General features: G+C 36.3%; 1 pseudogene; it reads right to left on the bottom strand.

The window, feature by feature from the left end:
* Nucleotides 1-3,658: 3,658 nt before the first annotated feature.
* LOC126978265 (uncharacterized) lies at nt 3,659-19,880 on the bottom strand (annotated as a pseudogene).
* Nucleotides 19,881-20,276: the final 396 nt, after the last annotated feature.

Below are 20,276 nucleotides of genomic sequence, written 5' to 3'. Positions count from 1 at the left end.
ATACGTTAAAATAAATAAGACCTATTATAGACCTATTATATAGAACGGGCCTGAGGCTCACGGGATGGGTAGAGGTGAGGCAACCGCCCATGGACATCCGCAACATTAGGTGTGTCAAGAAATGCGTTGCCGGCCTTTAAGGTAGTATGCATTTTTCTTGAAGGTCTCTAAGTCGTATCTGTTCGGGAAAATCGCAGCCGGTAATTGATTCCACAAAGTGGCTGTGCGAGGCAAGAAATTTCTAACGAAATGCGCGGCTGTGGAATGCCAGACGTCTATGTGGTGCGGGTGGTACTTTGCACGTAGTGTCCGGTGGTGGGATTCGGCCGCTGGAATCAACCCGAATAGCTCTGAGCACTCCCCGTGATAAATGCGGTAGAAGATGCAGAGAGAACCCACATCTCTACGCAATGCCAAATAATCAAGCCGATCGCAGATCGAAGGGCTTGATCGTCGATGATTCGAACCGCTCTTCGTTGTATGCGGTCAAATGGAAGAAGCTGGTACTGGGGAGCACCTGCCCAGAGGTGAGAACAGTACTCCATGTGCGGCCGAATTTTCGCCTTATAAAGTTGCAGGCGGTGGCTTTTAGTAAAGTACTGTCTCGCCTTACTGAGTACACCAAGCTTTTTAGAGGCCAGTTTGGCCTTCTCTTCCAAGTGACCACGGAACTGAACGTCGCTCGATATATATGCCAATACAGGCTGTGGCAGTTAGAGGAGTGATCTCGAATCGAGGGGATACGACGAAGGGAGACTTTTTAGCGGTGAACGCACAATGAGACTTTGCAAAGCATAGTCTCGATTTCAGACACAAGTTTGTTCCAGTTCTCGTCGACGCTTTCCCGGGACATGTTGACACGGCCGGTGAAGGAAGCTGTGCTGTCCTCTGCATAGCAATGAATACTGCTGATTTGCAGCATATCATTGATATGCATAAGAAACAGTGTAGGGGATAGCACGCAGCCTTGCGGGACACCAGCGATTATTTTAAATAGCACTATTTTTATAATAAAATAAATCATCACGCATCCGTGTAACGAAATTTGAGAATCAATTGTCACTAGCCTTTCATAAGTGTCAATACGTACTAACAGAAACAAACCATGTGCCATACATTTTAGTAGTGGAGCCCAAGTGGGGCTTTGGGATTTATTCGAGTGCGTCAGAATAATATAAGAGGGACAATCTTATACCTTGTGAAGTACTCTAAGACCTGTACATAGAGTCGAACGTCTAGAGCAGCCAATCAGATTAGTAAAAGAATCGATCCTTGGAACAGATTGAGGTAAAGTAAGTTAATTATATGCAGTAAAGTGTGCATTTCAATAATCTAACAATTTGACCGGATACGGAAATCGGAAAGTCACAAAATTTCAAACCCAAAATTTCAAACCGTCAGGTTAAGGGAGTTCGTCTACAAAATTGTCATATTATGGGTCAGGAAAACAAGGACATTACGATGAACTGTCTGTATAATAATCTGACGCGCTTGAGTATTTAATGGTCACGATTTTTTGTGCATTTTCAAAAATTGGTCATAACTTTTGGTCACGTCCAAACCGTCAGTCTTATGACCAGGAGCTAGGAGTATAAATGATTTTTTCCTATTTTCTACCGGTTCGTTTGGCCAACCCCACTATGCAAACCGACAGATTAATATTTTTCCGTTATCAGTAAGACGTGGACGCATAAACTAGTAATATCTGAACCGCTTGAGTATTTCTTTGTGACTGCTTTTTTACATTGTTGTAAAAAGCAGTGACAGATAACACATCATATATTTTTTTTCTTTTTAGCATCTAACCTACATAATTCAATAGGTGCCAGCTACTCTCGAGTAAATCCCTATTTAGTCTCTTCGGTTCCCCTACTACTGCTATACATCCATCCTTAAATTAAAACGGTCCTCACCTGCTAAATAACACTATCTACACATTGTGAAACGCAACTTGAGTATAATAAAAAACTTACGTATTATTATATTTATATTGACAAGTTCAGACGTAATGTTTGACAAAAGTTGAAAGGTTTCAAACTTTTTCCAACCGATTTTTGTAGCGTGACGTCTGTTTAGACGGTTCAGATTGGTTCGGTTGTGAGTTACTCAACAACAGACAAAGTCATTTAGAAAGTCATTTATTTTTTAATAACCCTTACCATATCTTTAGAATTTCGTAATACATTTGTTTTAACACTTTCTGGGATTTTGTTCTAAAAAGCACATACACCGCTCCACAAGACTAACTACTCGATTTCGCCGACTAGTAGGCATTATAAGTTTATTATTGTTCCTGGTGTTAACATTATGGTAATGACTGTCTCTAGAAAAGTCACTTATGTGTATATATTGAGAGGCTACAGTTAATATGTACGTACGTACGGCTCCACAATACATTCAATAACCGTACTAAAGACTCGGATAGATGTTCGACCTGCTAATAATGTACGTACGTACAGCTGAACAATACATTCAATAACCGTAGTTAAGACTCGGATAGATGCTCGACCTGCTAATAATGTACGTACGTACGGCTCCACAATACCTTCAATAACCGTAGTTAAGACTCGGATAGATGCTCGACCTGCTAATAATGTACGTACGTACGGCTCCACAATACATTCAATAACCGTAGTAAAGACTCGGATAGACGCTCGACCTGCTAATAATGTACGTACGTACGGCTCCACAGTACATTCAATAAACGTAGTAAAGACTCGGATAGATGCTCGACCTGCTAATAATGTACGTACGTACGGCTCCACAATACATTCAATAACCGTAGTTAAGACTCGGATAGATGCTCGACCTGCTAATAATGTACGTACGTACAGCTGAAGAATACATTCAATAACCCGGATAGATGCTTGAGCTATAAGTGTGAATGTTTTGATAAACGTCACAAACACACAGGGCGTGGCGCTTATCTTAAATTTACAATACATTTGTTTAAACTTATTGTTTAATGTTTAAAGATAATCAACGATAAGTAACTGAGACCAGTTCCTTGATCAGGTTATTATTTTAAATTGTCAATCAGTCGCAAAGAATAGATAAACTTGATGTGGTGATTTAAACATAATATTTTATGATGATGATTATCTTAGTCTTACAGTATGGTATTGTCGATTCGTATTCATATATTACAGTTATCAATATTATTTATAATATTCACTGCCCAGAGTGCAGGGCGCGTGCCGAGAGCCGCCGGCCGGTCACGCCACTTGAACGTGATGCAATTCTCACGCCTGCCCGCTCTATGCCGTGTGCTACGACGCCACTCCGCTACGGGATACTGCCTACGAGTCATTGTAGCGGCTAGTACAATATAAGCTACATCACAAGGGCTGTGGTTTACATGGCATGGTGTGGATATGGCAAAATTACTTAACGCCCCCATCAAAATGGTATAGATAAATTTAATTACTCTCTCTACCTTAAAGATAATATATTTGGAGTCAGATTTTATGCAAAAAATTAATGATGAAGTTTTTAAAAACTAACAATTAAGAGATAAAAACTGTTTCCATTATTATATTAATATTATATACTAACATTATTAAATAATGTTCAAATAACTTAATGTTAATTTTATGAAATATGCATGAGTGAAGATTCAAGCGAGATACCTGAACATGAATTAAATTTAAACTGATTCTCAAGCTATATTGGATATTTTATGTGTTACTTTTTCATTTGGTGGAATATAATTATGAGTTATATCAATAACGAACCAAGAATCTGCACACATAAGTTACTAAATGAAGTAAAGAGGAACTGGTGAAGGAGGTTGTTCATTGAGAAGTAGTTAAGATGGCAACATGATAGCTTGGACGATAGATTCAAGGGTTCTAATTACGGCACTGTGCTAGTTCACTTAATGTAATAAAGAAAATATTATAAATGACATATATATAATATCATATATGAAATATTATTTTGAACGTCAACAATTCGTCATCGAGTTGAGAAGAACGGGCGCAACAAATGAGCGGGCTCGCTTGATCTAGTGCTGAAGCGGGTAGCGGTGCGCCAGCGGAGCACATCGTCAGGTAGCGGAACCGGGGATTCCCTCGTCATACAGACTCTACTGGGCAGCAATATCTCTTGTTTTTAGTATAGCCTAGTACGCTCGCTGTCAAGGAAGTGCACCCATACCATACATGAATGTGGCTCGAGCTCCTTGCTCGTTGCCGCACCAGGTCTGCTAATATAATCGGTTCAATAACAAACATGAACAATCTTACTAACAATATTCCCTGCATACCGTCTGGATGTTCTGTTTGTCCATACTACATTCAGGAACATTACACAGGAACTTACCTCCTCTCATTAACAACTTGCCGATAACGCTTCACATTCACGAGGTCCGCTGTCTCATTGAGCTGATGTTTCATTCAACCTCACAGTACCCACCTGCTCGGAAGCTGGTGGGGGTGGCGGGTGGCGGGACGGGGGTCGAGGTGATCTAAGGGAACGCTCCGCTGACGCCACGTCCCCCCACACACCTCCCCCCACTGACGCCACCTAACATCTTAGTGGGATTGACGCCAGACACAGCGCACTTTGTATAAGACGGCACTCACTTAACGACTTCATACGAAGTTACGCTTCGTATGAAGTCGCACACCGTACGCCGCACGCGGTACGTCGCACACCGTACGCCGCACGTGGTACGTCGCACACCGTACGCCGCACGCGGTACGTCGCACACCGTACGCCGCACGCGGTACGTCGCACACCGTACGCCGCACGCGGTACGTCGCACACCGTACGCCGCACGCGGTACGTCGCACACCGTACGCCGCACGCGGTACGTCGCACACCGTACGCCGCACGCGGTACGTCGCACACCGTACGCCGCACGCGGTACGTCGCACACCGTACGCCGCACGCGGTACGTCGCACACCGTACGCCGCACGCGGTACGTCGCACACCGTACGCCGCACGCGGTACGTCGCACACCGTACGCCGCACGCGGTACGTCGCACACCGTACGCCGCACGCGGTACGTCGCACACCGTACGCCGCACGCGGTACGTCGCACACCGTACGCCGCACGCGGTACGTCGCAGTACAGAACCTTGTCTGTTACATTAATCCGATACAAACAAAAGAGAATAATAACTAGTTACTCGGTAGTTCAACAGTTGTACCTTCACTGTTCCTTACTGGTTAAAGTTGATATTACATACATACACAACCAGTGTGTATTGAGTCAATCAACTTCACTATCCGATAGTTGAAGCTTTCAGTGACTGATGGAATCTTTCATGTTTTGAATGACTAACTTCTAAATGACAACAATAACAAGTTCGAGTTAAATGTCGTGTGCAAGTGAAGTCTTCAAATCATTTATTCGTCATCGACTGTCCAGCTTATAACATTACATCATTAGTACTGTAATGCCCACCGTATAACAATGAGTACTGATATGATCTCCTTGTTACAATATCTATTTTCGTAAGCATCTCTAGTTTATGTCAAAGTAATATAGAGCCCAGTTGCTGGCTCATAACGTGAGTGTAATCGGTTGAATTATTTGAAAGTCAGTGAGCAAGCCACAACAAGACCGCGATCGCTCGGCCGCCAGCTGCAGGTAACCCATGTCTACCATCCAGGCGTGTTATGTACATTACATGAATAATAATAAAGCAACACAAATTAAGTGTTGATTTATTAAAAACCTATACAATTTGAATTCAACAGTTCAAAAATGTAATTAAAATAAAAAAATAATAATAAAATATTTTAGTTGCAACTTAAAAATCACAAAAATTAAACAATTCTTAAATTAAATTAAAATTAAAATATACCATACTTATTAAAAAGACTAGGTACGTTACTTACAAATAAGCTCAAGCTCGTCATATGAATTATGCTGGCACATCTATTTTGCTGGCACATATATTATGCACGCTCAGCTCCGATCTTAGCTATTGTGACCTAGTAACTGTCCCACCACTTATACGCTATAAATATCCAAATTTAATGTAAACATTAAACTTAACATAAGTAATAGGAATAACTTTGAATTTAAAACATTACTACTACATTTTACAATAATTATTAGAATATTATTACAATTTAAAACAAGGTAAAATGATAAAGAAATACCCAGCACCAGACATAAAATACCTTACTATATATAAAAAAAAATGTGAGCCGTCACGGGACGCCTGGCAGATGTGAAACATAGACATTATTTTGTAAAAGTAAAATGCAGAAAAGAACATATTGTGATAGGAACTAAATATGTCATAATGATAAAATAAAATATTACGATTTTTTTCCACATAACGATGACTATTTATTGAATAAACATTTATTTTCATTAAATACAAAAATTTACGAATTTATTTCAAATCGTGACTACTTAATTCGTTTAATGAGTGACTTCGGTAATAGTTATATTCGATGTTGCCTCTGAGGACGGTATTACTGTGACAAGGCGACGCGTCGCCACGGCATGTGTCGCCACGCCAGAAATCGGTTTTACGTGCGGCTATAGATGTTTCACATCAAAAACTACTATGATTACAAATAACTAGTTCGGATGCTAAACGATTCACTAGTTAATAAATATATTAATTAATTTTAATTTAATTTAATTTTAAAGCAATATTGTATGAACAGGTCGTGGCGACCTCTGGCGTTCCGTGCCAGTGCTATCCCAACTGAGCTAACCGTTCAAATGACCGTTCAAATGACCGTTCAAATGACCGTTCATAAAATTTTGTTTTCAAATTTTATTTGTGTATTAATCCTAGAAGTGAGGGTTATCACTATAAAATCATACAAAATTGTTTACATTCAGATCAAATCTGAACCTAACCTTACACTCATATCTTGAGCCAAGCTTACTTGTGCGCTTTGCTCTTGTTTAATTATTAGTATAGATATTTCAAACACAGGTGACCCCACCTGTGTTTGAAATATCTATCTGGAAGGTGAATGATTCATCAGCCCATCTTGAGTACATTCTGAAACCAGAAGGTGGTACATCAACAGCTGTCGCACTCGGCAGTCGGCACACATCAGCCACCTCCAGGATAGCGCGACCTTTCGGGAGCTGTGTGTCGGAGAACACTGAACACTGACTCACACTCGTGATAAGACCTGTATTCATATTTTCTTGTTATTTATTTATTACTAGCTGGCCCAGCAAACGTTGTATTGCCATATAAAGTAATAAGAAAAAAATCAAGAATTAAAATTAAAGTTTGTTTTTTACCTACTGAGAAAGTTAGAAAGATATAAAGATTCTAATTAGTTATTCATTTTAAACTATTTTTTCAATTTGATTTCTGAACGACGGGGTATACTATAAATACAAAATTGTTGTTTTTATTTAATTCCGAGCATTTTCATATAATTATTGACCTTTTAAACCTTCTCTGGACTTCCACAAATAATTCAAGATCAAAATTAGCCAAATCGGTCCAGCCGTTTCCAAGTTTTAGCGAGACTAACGAATTATTTTAATGAATTTTATATATATAGAATAGATAGACACGCGAACAAGCTATTCTAAATTAACAAAAATAAGAAAAATATAAAACGAACATTATGAACAGAATAGCTTTCTTACAGGTATATACAGCTCTGTTGTATTATTAAAAAGTAGCTGATCCGGCAAACTTTGTTTTACCATATAATTTATTTTTAGGGTTCGACGGTTTTTTCTCCGACGTATTTTACAAATATAACTACTATGAAAAAGTATTTTAATTTTTTGGGTTAATGCACATCTATACTAATATATAAAGCTGCAGTGTTTGTTTGTTTATTTGTTGGGTAGTCCATTTATCGAGGAAGGCTATAGGCTATTTTTTCAAAAATAGGGATCCGTAATAAAATTGCTATTTTGTAACACAAGGTGTAAAATCGAAAACCTATTTTTGCGTGCGCTGCAAAAACTATTGACAATAGAACAAAATGATGTACAGGCTATAATATAGGCAATATTTTAATACTTATAAAACTATCGCGTGAATTATACTTTATATGGCAAAACAACGTTTGCCGGGTCAGCTAGTATAGTATATGTTTAAGACACTCACAAAATTTTTAATTTCTATTCGTAACTGAATTTTCAAAGTCGGTTTAGTAGATCCTGAGGTAAAGGCGGCAATGCTCTTGTGATTCCTCTGGTAATACAAGAGAACATTCTCTGGGCGACGGTGATCACTTACTTGCCTTTTCCATAAAAAAAGAATATCCTCTAAAAAATTGTGATAATGATTATAAATGAAAAAAGGTATTTTCTTTTTTCGTAAATTTTTCAATGATTTTATATTATTCTGTGATTCGGGACGGAGGCAAATCCAACAAATTAAAAATCATGAAAATCAGTCCGTCCGTTCTCCAGATATAAGTGTTCGAACAACTATATTGTGTAATGTATGTTAATTTGTGCTAAAAATTTTTATGATGATTTCACATTTGTAAGGATAAATAGGTCGAATTTATGTATATTGACACGAGAGTGGGTCAGGGATTGGAAATAATACTCCGCTTATAGGAACGAGTCTTTATATGCGTTCACTTTTTCTGAACTTGCACTTCGCCGGTCTGCCGCTGTTCCTCTTGTGGACGGCGGTACCTTCAACGCGTCACACCGAACCGAACACCAAGTCTCTTCTATATTCTTCTTCTAGGAACCCTTCCACTTTTCACCACTTCTTGTTTTCTTCTTCTTCTTCTTCACACTTTCGAGTCAGAACTAGAATTGCCGTAGGCCACGCTTAGTACGGCTTATATACCCCCGGATCTGTTCTATTTTCAAAATGATTCTCCCATTCCATCTTTAAATTTAAATTGTACTAGAAAATTCTTTTAACTATTTTTATACTACTTACACATTCTCCATCCCTTTTTTTCTGTTCGATTTGATCTTAAACTTATTAGAAATTTCCATTAACTTTACAAAACCCAAAAAATTTCATACACTGGTAGGTATATCGAACCCGGGTCTACAGCGTCTTAATTAAACACTTTTACGCTAAAGCTACGAGTATTGCTGACGGAGCAGTTGAAATTATCAATGTCTTGAAGTTTGACAACTCTCGTCATGTACGTTGCTGCACGATATGACGTTTGACAACTCTCGTCATATACGTCGAAGCGTTGCTACGCGACAATATGATGATTGATAGTAATGCAAAAGTTAAAGGTAGTTACTGCAATATATTTTCCTAGATTATGTTAGATGATTTATTTCAGTCAGCATAAACATGCAGATTTTGCGATTTAAAAACGCCTGAGCAAGTCACGTAGAGTTGGCCTATGGAAAAACATGGCATGCCCAATGTATGCCTGCTTCTTTTAGGATTTGAACCTGTGATTTGTTGATAGTCATTGAAAATGCAAATTAATAGGAACTGCAGGCGTTTAATAGTTATTTATGCAACTGTTGTGTAATAAGGGGTATTAAAACAGGAATGTGGATTTATGTGATAATAGAATCACATGAGTGTTTTAATGCCTAATTATCAACAGTTGCATACAAGACTATCAACACCCAGAATATGAATCCTCTTAAAGATTCTGGAACAGTTAGCTTACTGCTAACATTAAAACACTAGTCCTAGTAGTAACCTAATATCATTCATTACTGATTATATACAAATAAACTAAGTATTAATAAATCAATTATTTATTTTAGTAGTAATTTACATTTTGTATTGTGAAATAATTAAAATTCACTCGAATATAATGTTCTTTTGCAGCGTTTAATATGAATCGCTCATTTTTTGTAAACAAAACAATAAAAATATCGAAGAAAAATGGCGGGATTCGAATAACCTACTTTTTTTTTATGGCGCGCGACGTTCTGGTAGTGTGGAACCCGCGTAAACGAAAATGTTCTTTTTTTGAAATTCATTCAGATACTACGCATCGAGCAATAAGAATGTGGCTGTCTCTTGAAATTCTTTGCGCATGAAGGGATCGAAAAAACATAGGAGTGTTGTTATGAAATTCAGTACAACATTACAACACTCGTTTAGATTATGTAATGGTTATTAGAACATAGGGTGTTTTAATGTTGGCAATAAGCTAACTGTTTCAGAATCTTTAATAGAGGATTTAAAGCATGAGTGTAGATAAAATGAATAACCCCTCAACCCACAGCCGTCCGATCGCCCGCAAGCCCGTCCCACCGCCTGCCACCGCACCGGACCGCACCGGACCGCACCACAATATCGCACACTCCGTTGTTTATCGTCATCGTCATAACTATTCAAATATTTGTTCAAATAATATAGTATAGACAGAGATTATCCACTTTACATATCTGTTATGTAAGTATGATTCTGATATGTAAGCTATATTATTGTAAAGTTTCGATAAAATCCATGTAGTAGATTTCGTGTAAAAGGGCAACAAACATACATCCATACATCCAGACGTCCATACATTCTTATGGTTATGGTTTGTAAAGTGGCTTTGATCCAGTTCATTTCAGCCCTGTTACACTGCGACCAATGTGATCTATTGTGATAGCCACTGTTAAACTATAGCTCACTGCAAACATTGATTCTTTTCATGAATCTTCTACTATCTAATCTACATTCTTACAAACTTTCGTATTTCTAATATTAGTGGATACTTCTTCCGAAAGCCAGAAGGTAGGGCTGAGATTTTTACAGGTCCATACATCCAGACATCCATACATTCATACAACTTTCGTATTTTTTTTTATGAAAAAAAGGCGCGAGACGAGCATGACGTTTAGCTGATGGAAATTGATACGCCCTGCCCATTACAATGTAGTGCCGCTCAGGATTCTTGTAAAACCCAAAAATTCTGAGCGACACAACAATTGCGCTCGTCACCTTGAGGCATAAAATATAATATTATATAAGACATATTTATAATATAATAATAATAATATAATATTGACACACTTTGACACAAAGCTTAGTAATCAGGGCCACTAACCATTCGGCTATATCGGTCGTCATATATATATATATATATATATATATATATATATATATATATATATTCTATATATAGTATCTACTCATATACATATACATATATATATATATATATATATATATATATATATATATGTATATGAGTAGATACTTAGCCAGAAGGTAGGGCTGAGATTTTCACAGGGTTGTAAGATTAAGTTTATTATGTACCTTTATATTATGTCTGACCTTAATGCCCTGTTGTTCTCACTTTTTGCCTCAGGTGGAAATGATGGCCCTTACACATAATTGATTCAATATGAATGACGCTAGGCTGAGCTATGTATTTGTAATCTTTTACTTTCTTGCGGGAACCAGTCGCTTTTACTGGATGTAAAATTTTATAATACTTACACATTGCTTTACCGGCAATATAAGGTATCAACTTGACAAATTTGTACAAAAATTTGATCTCTACAAATTTATTATCAGTACAGATGATGTTAATACAAAAACGCAAAGTACTTTAAAGGTTAATAAATGTTAATACAAATTATTTCTTATGTTAAATATGAGTAAAACAAACCATATATATAATTAAACACTATTATAAATAACACTGTTGCAAAGTCTTTTAAATTGTAGCACCAACATCCCAAACACATCCATGGAGTCAAAATTATTATTAAGGAGCTCATTAAATGATCTCATAGAGCGCTGCAGTGGAAAGTGAAGACCAATATTAGTTCTCGGAATAGCAAGATGAAAGAATCCACGATTAATAAGCCTTGCACCGGGGCGGGGTATATTGAAAACAATTTGTCGTAATATTCCTGGGGCACTAACAACACCATTACATAATTTAAATAAAAATAGCAAGTCTTGAATACAACGACGATTTTCTATAGATTTTAATTTAAAATATTTAGCCTCTGGCTGTATTATAAACATGAACCGCTATGTTTTGTGTCTTTGTATACCAGAAATCGAGTAAAAGACCATTGAATTCTTTCCAACCTATGAACATGAATTTTGTATAAGGGGTCTCATATCACACAAGCATATTCCAAATGCGGCCGAACAGATGCATTGTATAAACAGATGACAGAATTATTCTGCTTAAAATCTTTGGAAGTACGTTTAATAAACCCCACCGTTTTCATCGCCTTTCCAACAACTTCATCTATATGGGGATTGAATGAAAGTCTAGTGTCAATTAATATTCCTAGATCTTTGGCAGTATTTACTTCATTGATGGCAACGCCATTAACAAAATATGTTTTGGATATTACATTTTTCTTCCGCGTGATTTTAATATGAACACATTTATGAGCGTTGAGGATCATTTTGTTACTTCTGGCCCAGTCACTAACAGCGTTAAGATCTTCTTGTAACAACGCTCCATCATTATGCGACTTAATTAATATGTACAACTTTAAATCATCAGCATACAGTAGCGCTTTGCTATGCTTCATAACCGAAATTATGTCATTGATAAAAATTACAAGCAGCAAAGGCCCTAGGAGAGATCCATGGGGAACGCCAGAAAATGTGGTGTAACACGTGGAGGTATAACCTTTTGTGATGACTCTTTGAGACCTACCACTTAGGTATGACTTAAACCACGATAATAGGGGGTTAGAGATGCCGTAGTTGAAAAGCTTAGTAAAGAGTAGATTATGGTCGACTTTATTAAACGCACTACTGAGATCCGTGTATATGATATCCGTTTGAATACCGCTGTGGACGCTCTCAGCTAGATTATTAACAAAACTCATAAGATTTCTCACAGTACTCTTGCCACCTACAAAACCTTGCTGAGTGTTCCAAATATGTTCTTTAAAATGCCAAATCATAAATTTATGTAGAATTCTTTCAAAGACTTTCGAAAATATAGATAGTAGAGAAATGGGGCGATAATTAGAAACATCAGATTTATCTCCTTTCTTAAATATTGGTACGACATTAGCTAATTTCCATTTAGTGGGAAAAGTAGATGTTGATAAGGAATGTGAAAATATAATTTTTAGTGTGAGGGCTAGTTGTTATGCACATTTTTTGATAAATATTGGTGGGACCCCGTTAGGGCCAGCCCCCTTTGAAGTATCGAGAGACAAAAGGTAATCACATGTTCATTGGTATATATATATTACTCATAGTGGAGTGCCCGTGAGCTGTAACTACACAATCATAAGAGACATTAATAGGGGTACCTTGATAGAGGGAGGAGAAATAACCAGCGAATAGGTTTACTATATGTTAGGTTTACCTGTGTCAGCCGTCATATTATTGTAACTCATTTTGCTGGGAAGCGATGATGAAGATCTTTTACGATTTTTGACAAAAGACCAAAATCTACGAGGATTATCATGAATACCACTCTCAATATCCCTAATGTATTGCTTGTAACAAGTAGGCATGTGCTTATCAACTCGGTCTTTAAGAATTTTGTATTCAAACAGATCTCTTGGATTTTTATATTTTTTAAATCGTTTTCTTAATTTTTCCTTTTCGTTTAACATACGAATAAGGGGCTTAGAGAACCAGATGGGAAATTTATAATTCTTATGAATCCACTTAGGTAGTCTTTTCTATAATATTTTGAATAGATTTGTACAATTTATGCACCATCGTATTGGTATTATCACAATTCTCCAGTTCAGTTTGCCAGTCTACTTTGTCTAATTCAGTAATTACGAAATCATAGTCTGCCTTCCGGAAGCTATAGGTAGCGAAAGGAACTGCTTTTAGGTTCGAGTGACAGACTATATCAAAATTTATAAGTAGAGGTGGGTGATGTATATCAATTTTCGATAAAGGTTCTTCTGGACAATTTAATTTACCTCCCTTAAAATTACATAGAATTAAGTCAAGAATTCGATCGTTAAAGTTTTTAATGTGATTAATTTGCATTAGATTATTTTCTGATAATAATTCTGCAAAACTGTAACCTATGTTGCTATCATAGTTAGAAGGAATTAATTGCAGATATGTTTCGGAGTCGGTGCTCATACACCATTTCAAAAAGCTAAGATTAAAGTCTCCAACTACAATAGTTTTATTATTAGAAGACTTTAAAACATTAGAAACACTGTCGAGAAAGTTATCCAATTGTAGTATAGTTAAAGGAGGCGGTAAATATACACCACGGATGTTGATAAATCTTGAATTTGTATCAGTTCTAACTTTCAATGTAATCCAAAGGTCCTCGTTGTTACTTTCCCAAGAAATTTGTCTATATGATGGTATTGATTTTGAAACTGCTATCAAAACCCCGCCGCCATCCTCACGATTTGATTGCGTTTTATTGCGGTGACGTCCGTATATATTATAATGGGAATCAATATCTCGCTATCAAAAATAGAATCGTTTAACCATGTTTCCGTTGCAATAATCACGTCATATGTACATTTTCAGCTATTCAAATGGAGGTCGTCAAGCTTAGACCTAATTCCTCGAAAGTTTGATAGTAAATTGATATATTATTGAGTTTCAGGGTCTCACATTGCAAGTCCATACAAGTTAATTTAGTTTGGATAATGAATTCAACAATATATATGAACAACGGGTGGCATGTCGTTCTTTCTCACAAAAATTCGTCCGTTTCTAATCCAAACCCACATAAAACCTCGCTCACGTGCGAATGTTCGGGTTTGCGAGTGGAGTTTCTTGTAGTATCGTGAGAGGTGTTCAGATACATAGATAGCCGATACCGGGCCCCCGCAGCCAATACTCTTGGAATGAAGTTTGTTTTCTTTATTATTTTTGTTGTAGTTCGCTGCTGCAGCAATGAATATATCAAGATGCTTAGTGCTGCTTAGTTTTAGTACTGTAGTTCTATAGAACGAGGTCGGGTTTTATTTGGGTCTATCTTTCTGACTCGAGATATTCCAACGATATCGGATTCTTTAAGCGGGAAGGAAACAACTTTAAATATTTGTGTTGAGACGTTCACAAGATTTTCTGATTTCCTTTTTTTTTATGGAATAGGAGGACAAATGAGCGTATGGGTCACCTGGTGTTAAGTGATCACCACCGCCCACCTTCTCTTGTGAATCACAAGAGCGTTGAATGATATCCTAACTTGAGGCGTGTCGTGCGAAGGTGGAATTCGGCGGCAGGAATCAGGTTGAACTGCTCTTCGGAACACTCCCCGTGATAAATGCGGTAGAAGACACACAATGAAGCGACGTCTCTACGCAACGCCAAGTGATCCAGCCGTTCACAGAGTACTGGGTCCCCGACAATTCGCGCTGCTCTGCGTTGCACGCGGTCAAATGGATCGAGCTGATACTGGGCGGCTTTCAGGTTAACCACAGATTTCAGTATTGGTTTCTTGATTGTGTTGTTCTATTGAAGCGATATGAGTGGAAAGATCAGTGACAGTCCGTTTTAGAATAGAATTTTCCTTAACTAGGGAAGAAACTGTGGCGTATGTCGACTTGAGTTCAGCTTTTAGAGTGTCGTATTCCTTTGCGAAAAAGGATATTGATTCCTTTAAGCCTCGTAACTCCGAAAGCTCTCTCATAAATTCCTCAAGTTCACTGCGCAGTATGTTTGAGATGGAATCCTGTACAGCAATGTTACCTTGACTATTGATGGCTTCAAGTACGGATTTCTCAATCCTCGGCAAAGGCTGAATGCTTTCAAGTGAACGCACAGGTGTGTTAGCGCTGTCTCCTCTGCGTTCAGACGAACGGTATGAAGGGCATTTCCAGGACGCTTTATAATCTTTTGCTTTTTAAAATTCTCCAGAGAAATACTTCGGCAGCTATAGTGGTATTTGAAACTACAATCTTCACAAGACATTAACTCTCTAGGAATAATATTTCCCTTGCACGCTGCACATTGATGACCCATTTGGAAATCAATAAATATTGTTATATATTAAGTTTTTACAGGTGTGGCGTAATCTTCAATGTCAAGTCCAATTTTGTAATGAGGGTAGATAATAATTAAATAAAAACCTACAATCTTATTTTCACAGAATTAGTCAGAATCACTATTTTTCACTTCAATAACAATTATTCAAGTAAATCAATGCAGTTATTTCACTTTTAACATAGAATAGACTTAAAAACTTCGGTAGCACAAGCACGTTTGTTGACGTCTGAACATTCCACGTTGACAAAGTGCAGATGTATTTCTGCTTTGCTATTCCACAACATATTCTTGGACTTCTGTTTTTCTTTTATCTAGAAGGCTGATAATATAATGATAATAGCCGTAATATATGTGGGCAACACTGAAAATGTTTAGAACTGGCCAGTTAGAAACATTGCTAATGAAAACATTTTTTTGAAATTCAATTTTAGAACTTTTTGGTAACCTAATGTAGTATATTGCATTTATTTGTCATTTGTTTTTTTGAATTGGCGGCAAATCTAAAACTCTTGTTACACGTGAAAGGAACCTAACGCGAGAAAATTTATGGTCAATGATTTATTTTATTTTTTATTTTATTTTATTTTATTTTATTCAGAAACAAACAGTCATTTATAACTATATTAGCTGAGAAAAATTTAGTAAAATATAGACCTACAGTTTCCTAGATTTTTAAAAACTACATCATTAATTATTTTATATAATACAAATTCTTAATTATAGACATAAGTTTTGAAGAGTTACATACCATCTACATTTATTATGACTTTCGTTGTGGGCTTACTCAACAAAAAAGCTATGATAGGCTGCGATTAGCATTTCTTAATGAAGCCCCACTGCGTGCCACTATTTACAATTGGTTTTACGAGTTTAAGCTTGGACGTAGCAATCTCAATGATGATCCGCGTGAGGGACGTCCTTTAACAGCGACTACTGAAGATAACATCAGTGCTGTGCAACGCATGATAGAGCATGGTATGAGTCAAGTTCAAAGAACATTACACGAACATTTAGGCGTCAGGAAGCTTTGTACCAGATGGATTCCGCATACTTTAATCGACGACCAGAAACACCTTCGCATGGGTTGGTGTCGCCAAATGTTAGATAAGTTCAACGGCGGTGACTCAAATGCTGTATTTGTAATCGTCACAGGTAATGAAATCTAGATATATTGCTACGAACCCGAAACCATAGGAAAATCAGCGCAGTGGGTGTTTCCTTTCGAGGATCGGCCAATTAAGGTAAAGAAAGGAAGAAGTCAAGGAGAAAAGATGATTGCCTCATTCTTTGGTCTAAAAGGTCATTTCGCGACAGTTGTGCTAGAAGATGAAAGGACAGTTACTGCAGATTGGTATTTCAATCGCTGTTTGCCTATTGTCTTGGAGAAAATTCAACAGCACCTTCGAAGCAGGATCCTCCTTCACCACGACAATGCTTCAGCGCACTCCACAAAACGGACTGTTGATATTTGACTATGGCAGGTGTCAAGATAATGAGTCATCCGCCATACAGTTCTGACCTGGCGCCCTGCGACATTTATATATTTCCATGAATTAAATATAAAATTCGAGATACTCACATTAAGAGCCCTGAAGATGTGGTGAAAGCGTACGAAAATGCCATAGAAGAGACCCCTAAGGAAGAATGGGCCCACTGCTTTTCTCAGTGATTCCATCGAATGCGATGATGTGTAGAGAGGAACGGAGATAACTTCGAAAATCAATAAAAGTATTGGCAACTTTCTATATTCAGCCGTTTTTCATTTCCTAAACATTTTCAGTGTTACCTAGGTATGAATGTTTAATGCGGATACAAGAGCACCCTTGAGAGAGGAGGAGCTCATTACTATATTATACTAGTCATACCTACCGGTTCAATCCTCGCCCGCCACGTACCAAGGTATGTCTTTGGTCGTCTAATTTATTTGTACTATAATTGAACACATTAAACGGTTGGCAACGCGTTTTTTTTTATGGAATAGGAGGTCAAACGAGCGTACTGTTAGACGGAATATTAAAAACGAACTTTTAAAAAAGAAATTTATTTAGAACTAGAAAATATAATTGAAATGTATGAGTGGCTCAGGATTCGGAACGAGACTGACTGCCTTTATATTTTATTAAGTGACGCCTTGGTCTTAAAGTGCTGACGCTAATGTTATGTCTGCATTAAAGCATACATATGTGCATATATAACAACCCCCCCTTTAAGAGGAAACTTATCGAAAATAATAAAGATAAGTTTTCAGAATATTTTAACCAACTCTAAGTTGCGGTGGAGGTGGTGATGATTGAAACTCAATATCTATTTCTTCAGAATCCTTAGCCTTTACAAAATATTTTGAAAGTAGGATACATAATTTCTTACATATAAAAACTACGATAAAACATACAACTAGAAATAGTGAAATTATAGTTATAACAGAATTATTTGAATTATCACTAAAGGTATCAACAGGATTTGCAATATATAGGTCATCACTGATATCTTTTATGTTAAATTTAAGATCTTTTAACTGATGTAGATTAATATTACTAATTTCAGAAAAGTTAATTTTGGACATATTGAAGCGGTTAAGATTACAACATTTATCAGATATTATATTATAAGTAGGTTTTATGAGTGGAATATTAATTTCTGGATTGGATACCTTATTAAATTTAATATTCTTAAAATAAGCTGTACAATTATATGGAATGGTTAGTTTTCCTGTTCCTGAAATGGTTGTTTCAAATAATACATCCTGATTACATTCTATTGTTATTTTATTTAAATTTGATTCTACAAATATCCAATCAGCATTATTGAGTTTATGCCAAATATCTATATCACCATGTATAAATTTAGTTTGGCAGGTATTTGGAATACTGGATACAGCTTTTGTCATAATTTCTATTTCACTAGACGGATTACCAGGAACAGAGAATATGTTAGTTATTTGACATATGTGTACTTTGGGAGAAATAACTTTACACTCATTAAAATCCTTTAAATATGTAAATGTAGACTTATCAGTATTTATTGCCAGATATCGTTCTGTAGGTATAATGCAAACATATGAATAAGATGAATTAACTTCATGCGGAATAGGTAAAGGAACAGTATCATAAACATTATAATCTAAGGCATTAACTAATGGAATCTTAACAATAAAAATCAGTTTACCATTACAATAATATGAAATTAAATCTGCTACATTAATCAAAATATGAATATTACTTAAATCTAAATTAATAGGTAAGTCCCTATACTTAGGTATATTTTTATAGACATTTAATAAATCGTTATATAATTGCTTGGGTGTTAAGACAGATGGATGTAAAGTATTGCTTTTTATGAATAAAATAGAATTCAATAAGTCTTCAATTTTAAACGCAAGAGTAAACAAATGCGATTGAAGACAATTTAAAATGTTTATTAGTTTTACTTTGAAACTATCTATAGTAATTAAATTCGATATATTTCTCACATTGTAGATAAATTATTAATGGCATCATTGAGTTTAAATTGATTCTCCAATATTTCATTGATAGATTGATTAACATTAGAAATAGCAGATTTCGAAACTAGAATAGTTTTCTTAATCGAATTCTCTAACCGTTTATCGTTATCATACAATGTTTCTATTGCTCTATTGTAATTTATCGCATCGTCTTCATCAAGGGTGCCGAATATATGCTTAAAGACTACACCGACGCCAGAGAACCATGCAGATCTTTTGGGTCTCTCGCTAGAGATGATATGAGATATGGAATTATAGTCACGAATTATATCATTATAGAGTGAATCCAAGGGTTGCATTATATTTTGACAGTCGTAAATATCTATCTCTATACTTTCCTGACACTGTAATTTAACAATGTTTAAAACATCCTGGGTGTACTTAATATTTTGATCAAAAGAAGTAACATCTATCGGAATAACTATATGAAGATAATCGTCTATGAGCTTCAGAGTGCCCACTGGGTCGAAGAGCAAGCCAGGACCTTCCTTGATGTATTTAATATACTCATTCTCGCTAGCGGCTATGGCGCAGTATGTATTAACCATTCTGTAATGACAAAACTAAACTAAACTATGTAAATAAACCTATAACTTTGTATATGATAAAAATATAATATAGTAAAATATAGCTGTATAAAATGAAATAAGTATTAATAAACTTAATAATTAATAAAAGAAGAATTAGTTACGTATCCGCGTTGTATGCAGGTTTTACTTCATCATAATGATGTTTTACATATCTTCGGTTTATAAGAAGAGATAAGGTGTTATTGCCATGGATTTTGACGATCTTATATGGACCTTTCCATATAGGAGATAGCGCCTTCCGAAGTCTTACATGATTTTTAATATACACATATTCACCAACTTTATATTGTACTGGACGAGTATGTTTATCATAATAATGTTTTGACTTTTCTTTTGAAGAGTTTATATTTTGTATGGCCTTTTCTCTAGACAGT

Source organism: Leptidea sinapis, chromosome Z (assembly GCF_905404315.1).
Source record: "Leptidea sinapis chromosome Z, ilLepSina1.1, whole genome shotgun sequence".
NCBI lineage: Eukaryota > Metazoa > Arthropoda > Insecta > Lepidoptera > Pieridae > Leptidea > Leptidea sinapis.
The sequence above is the reverse complement of the archived record's forward strand: the minus strand, read 5'-3'. Positions and strand labels throughout refer to the sequence as shown.